The following is a 6,000-nucleotide window of genomic DNA, read 5'->3' on the forward strand; positions in this document are numbered from 1 at the left end:
CCTGCAGCGCCGCCACGAACATCCGCAACCTGTTGTCATTTACGGCTTCATGCGAATGCCCGGCATGCGCGTGCGCCTGATCCCACTACTCCTATCTAGCTCAGTATATCATCATAAAGCACGTAGAAGCTATGACAGCCTCTGTTTAGATGAGCCAACGCCATTATGAAGAAAATGTGTGCCATCTCGTGCGTGTAGTCAAAATGCAGCTGCACGGCGCTATTGTACCCACTGCCGCGGAGCACAGTCACAAAGTTCATACTGCAACTGGCACAAGTAGCCCAGTGGCAGTATAAGATAATGCAATTAGATTTAACTGGTGGGTGGAAGTGCCGTCCAGAGGCAGCTTAATTATCACAAACTCTCGAATCAGTGTCTTAAGATACAGTTTGCCGTTTAGTTTAGGTCAAACTGCTATACTACAGGCAGAATTAGTGTTGGGGTTGCCGGGAGAATTGCAGATTGCCGGGTTTTAAGAGCATCTCACAAGGAGGTGGACTATTGTACAAGAATAAAAGCAGAATTCTACAAGAGGCATTAAAGACATCACCACTAAATGCTAGTAATAGACATTGTTTTGGCCAGAAAAGGGGTAGGCGACCTGGAGCACGAAATTGATTTCTGATTTCTACAGGCATCTCTCGATTTTTCACCTAAGCTCACGTATGCTAAGAAATAAACAGTACAATATTTTAGAATTACTTGCCCGCACTAATTCTTGCTTTGATGTTTTACTCTTCATGGAAACGTGGTCATCAGAGCATGACCGTACTTTTAAGATCAAAGGCTATGTTTATCACTATCAAAGGCTATGTTTGGCTATGCAGAACCTGTGCACAAAGTGGTGGTGTGGCAGCCTACGTACGTGAGAGTTTCTGTCACAAGGTTATTCCTTAATTTTGGTGAATAAATCGCAATGAAAATTACTTAATGATTCGCTGGAGAACAGTCCTTGTCTGTGATATACTGGCCACCATGCGGGAGCAAAAATCAATTTTAACATGAAAGGGTTGTATGCCGGGTTTCACGACTGATTTCCGTCAACGGATGTCACGTCGGCTCCGTCGCCGCCATCTAGGAGCGGTGAGGTGAAGTACTGCATCGTGACACTAAGGAGCGCCGAAAGGGAGCGCTTCAGTAGTCACAGCGCAGCGGAGGCACCAACGCAGTGTAGCCATAGAATAAACAGGTAAGTGTAGCCTCGAGCATAGAGTTTCATACAACCATTACAGAATCAATAATCATAGAATAAAAACATAATTAATATTGTCTCATGGCAGGATTTGAACACAGGACCGCTGGCACGGAGGCCCGATATTTAAACCATTATGCCACGGACGCTTTTTTATTGCCTTTTAAGACATGGAAATACAAAGCACAAAAGATAAAAACACCTCAGCTATACTTGAGCTCACGCGTGCGGAGCTAAAATGTTTCCAGTTGCACCAAATCGTCAAGCAGCGGTATCCACTCTGGTGGATCAGGCTGCGCCCTGAAACTTTCACGTATACAAACAACACTCTCGATAAAGTTTTCACGTGTAGAACGAGTATTTATATCGGCGTGTCGCACCTGCGTTCGTGTTTTCTACAGACTGTGTGGTCAAGGAGCATGATTAAATCGTAGGGCACATCTTCGTTTTCAACTGGTAAGAGCTGGATGCCGTAAGGGTTTAAGGGGAGCTTTTTTTTAATCGTTCTCTGAACCACATCCCAATAAAAAGCGGGATCCCAGCTTTCTAAGAAAACATGTTCAACTTTCTCGGGCTTCCTGCTTAACAAACAGTTTGTTGTCCATGGCACGAATATCGCTTTATCATGCAGTCAGGCTTTGACAGGCAGCGTACCGGAATGCAGTTTAAAAAAGAATGTTTTTACTGCAGGTCTGACGGGCATCTTTCTAACTCGTTTAAAAATATTGTGACACAAGGATGTTACAACGCTGGGAACAAGGAGGAAGAAGATGGGCACGAGCTGGTGTCGGAAGACAACAACGTTAGGGACTTGCCTGCGCTGCCTGTCTCTTGTAATATCAGCCGTAAATAGATTTCACTGTTACTTTCACTGACACGCTCGTACAGCCGGAGCCAATCTTCGACGTCCGGGTTGTCGGTCCCCGTAAACGTGCCAGGGTCGCGGGGCTGAGCAAAGATGACGGTTGGCATGGTGGGCACCGTTGTTGTCGCCGTTGTAGCCGCTTTGTCAGTCGGCATGGTGGTAACGGGTGGGCTACGTCCACTTCGGAGCTCCGTCTCGCATGAGATGTACCCCGCACCTCCACCAAAATGTGACACAAGGATGAAAGTAACAGTGAAATCTATTTACAGCTGATATTACAAGAGACAGGCAGTGCAGGCAAGTCCGTAACGTTGTTGTCTTCGGACACCAGCTCGTGCCCATCTTCTTCCTCCTTGTTCCCAGCGTTGTAACAATATCTTGCCCTGGGCCTCCACAGTGTGGTCACCGGTAAAAGGGTATCGGCAACATCACGTCAACAAGCGCTTTGTATAGATTTTTCTTATTAACATTGCATAGGTAGTCAGGGGTAAATCATACTTCCAACATCTTGCACAAAAGGACAACCTCGCGCAAGTAGCCTGTCACTGCTCCATACATGTTCTCACATGAGACTATTCTTCCAGGGAGCAGCCTCTGTAAGCGCACTTGCATAACAGTTCTTAGAAAGGGATCACATGATCACGTAGGAACATAAATCGCGAAACTACTTACCGCAAAAATAAATGTACTAGGCCAAGGCCTCCGCTTTTAAATGAAACAAAAAGGTTACTTCGGCTGGTTCTTTCCCAAGTGGACGCCCAAATAAAAACAGCAAAAACCCGATGTATTTTTTGAACAGCTGTCCGCGTCGCACACAGTACATTAACGACATACCACAGCTTCGAAATCAAAAACGTATTGCAGATAGAGGCACGGGAAAACATTGACAGCTGCCTCCCTTGCCACGCATCCGCTTTCTCTTTCACTCTCAAAGTTTCTTCTTTCCAGTACGAGCTGGGATCCCGATAACATTCCAGGGGCACTCCTAGCTATCGCGTTGGCAAGCTAGACCATCGTAGCCGAGAAAAACAATCCGGTGCTACGCCCCATTCACCATGCCAAAAACCGGAGCTTTTTTTCCCAATTAATTTTACTTCCAGTCTGAACACAAAATTTTTCTACCACACTCGTGACTTCACAGATGCTCTCTCTGTCTGCACAAAACACCGCTATATCATCTGCATACGCGAGTACTTTCACATGCGACGACTGCAGCCTGTAACCCGAAATATTATCAGAGTTGATAATTGCCAGGCAGAGCGGCTCTAAATAAACTGCGAAAAGAAGGGGGAAAGCGGGCATCCTTTCCTTACTGAAGAACGTACAGCGAGTCTGTCAGTGAGTTTGCCGTTAACTATAATACGGGTCGTACAGTTCTTGTAGGCCATTTTTACGCCTTCTACTATAACGCAACCAAGGTTGCAGTGTTCTAGAATGGAAAACAGTATTTCGTGAGAGACACGGTCAAAGGCTTTTGCCAAGTCGAGCTGCATCATTGCTACCTGACTGCCAAGTGCATCAACACACTCTAATACGCTGCGTGGAACGTGTATATTTGTGGCGATGCTACGGCCTTTAATGCCACATGTCAGGTGAGACCCAACCAATTTCGTGATCACAGACTGCAGTCGTTTTGCTAACACCTTCAGAAAGACTTTGTAGTCGACGTTAGTGAGGCTAATCGGTCGATATGACCCCACCAACAGGCGTTTTCCGGGATCGTCAGTCTTCGGAATCAAAACAATGTGGGAAGTAGAGAAAGACAGTGGAACCTGCTTGCGTTCGTAAGCCTCCGTCAATACATGGAGCATGTACTGTGCAACAGAATGCTTAAAGGTTTTAAAGAAAGCAGCACTTAGCTCGTCTGGCCCAGGGGCTTTCCCAGATGGTAGGTCGTCTATCGCGTTCTCTATCTCCGGCAATGTTATAGGCATTTCAAGAAGCTCTTTAATTTCGTCATCTAGAGTTGGCATTTGTCTTAAGAATCTACATGAAAGCCGTCTATGGTCTTGAGTTTATTGCTAAGAAGTTCAGCGAAGTGTTCGGCTATAGCGATGTGAATGCATTTAGTACCTTCTGTAATCCGACCATCATACAGGATGCTCCTAATCTCTGTCTTGCAAGCGTATCTTTTTCGTCTGATAGCGCTCGCTTTGTTGGCGTTTCGTCAGCCCACAGTTTTTCGGACCTTGCGCGTATAACGGCGGCACCGTATCTGTCTGCGTCGATTCCTTCGAGCTCACATTTCACTTCTCGTATTTCTTTAGTGAAATTTCCCGGCGCGCTACTTTCCATGCCCAGCAGCCATTAAAGTTACACATTCAGTTCTTTTTCTTTCTCTTTCTCTTTATAACGAGCTACACTGCACTTTTCTATAGCATTCATTTTTACCCACTCTTGGAATCCTTCCCATTTAACTGCAAACTAGCAGGCTGCGCATCTAGCATTTTGTGTAGCCTGGTCTGAACTCGCAAAATAAACACTTCATCTTCCAGAAGTTTTGCATTCAGTTTCCATAAGAGCCAGTTAAAACGCGATTTCCTGGCCTTTATTCCTAAAGTGGCACTCACAAGGCAACGATCGCTGAAAGGCACAGGTTTAACATCATAGATAGAGCATAGGGGCACAAGATCAACAGACACATACATCCGGTCAAGTCTAGCATGACTCTCCCGCTGAAAGCGCGTGAATTCTGGGTGGGTCCCTGTAGAGAACACACTGCCAACATCCTCGAGCCCATAATCGTGAACAAGTGTGTTCAACACTTCCGAGGTCTTGTCTCTAAGTGGCCTACACTTGACTCTGTCAACTGCGGCGCACACACAGTTGAAGTCCCCCAATACAAGCAAAATCTTGTCAACGTTCAACCATGGCTCACGGGACTCAAAGAAAAGTTGACGCTCGCTTTCTACAGTCGTAGCATATACACAAACAATGCGCCAACATAAATTTGAGAACATGAGATCAGCAACCAAAAGTCTACCCCTTGGGCAGGCAAAGACCGACTCTACGCTTATTCCTAACGGGTTACGGATGAATATTAGCCATCCACCCGACGTCCCAACAGAGTGACAGACACACATATAAAAGTTTGCTTGAAAGGAGGACACCATGCGGTCGGTTTGCTCCATGAGTCGGTTTTCGACTCCTGTACAGCGACTATATCAATATCGTTATCTAGCAGGAGGCGAATAAGCTGATACTGTCGCCTTCTTGCTCCCAACCCTCTGACGTTCAAGGTAGCTACACGAAGTGTAGTACTGAGATTAATAGCCATCTCTTAAAAAAAACGTATCCGTCCGCATGGTGCCTACATTCACGGTCGGCGCAGCTTTCCTCACGACGGCCGGAATCTCTTGACGGCGGTCAACCAACAACCGGCGCTCCCGTCGACCTGGACCCAGCGTTGCTACGGAGGCGGTTTTCCCGCCTGCCGCGCTTCGACCGGAAGGTTCGGCCGTGGCTTTAGCGTAGAACGTCTGACACCCGGTGCTTTCGGCGGAGGCTCGTCACCTTCGCCTGCAGGCTGCTGTTTCACGCCGTCTTCTTCATGAGGACGCTTCCCGGCCGCCAAGCCCGCCGCTCCCTGGCTGGTCTCCATGGCATCCATGTCGGGGGTCTCTACACTGCCTAGTGTTTCGACCGGGGCTTTCGCCACGTCCGTCGCCTTGTCACTGCCGTCCTGTTGCGGCTCACGCTGCGCCGTCACACTATCAGCTAGTGCACCGGAAACCACCGCCTTCTGCTTCACCACAGGAGTCAACCAAGGCGCAGTGTCACGCGTTGGTTTCCCAGCTGCACGGGCTGCTTCCTCGGCGTCCGCTTCATCCATCAGCATCTTGGACAAGTCTTCGCTGGTTCCTGGGCCTGCAATGCTCGCGTAAGTGCGAGCACACTGGTCTTCTTTGTGCCCGTAGCGTCGGCAGGTTCGCAACGCGGGACT

The sequence above is a fragment of the Dermacentor silvarum genome, chromosome 1 (genome assembly GCF_013339745.2).
Source record: "Dermacentor silvarum isolate Dsil-2018 chromosome 1, BIME_Dsil_1.4, whole genome shotgun sequence".
Classification (NCBI taxonomy): Eukaryota; Metazoa; Arthropoda; class Arachnida; order Ixodida; family Ixodidae; genus Dermacentor; species Dermacentor silvarum.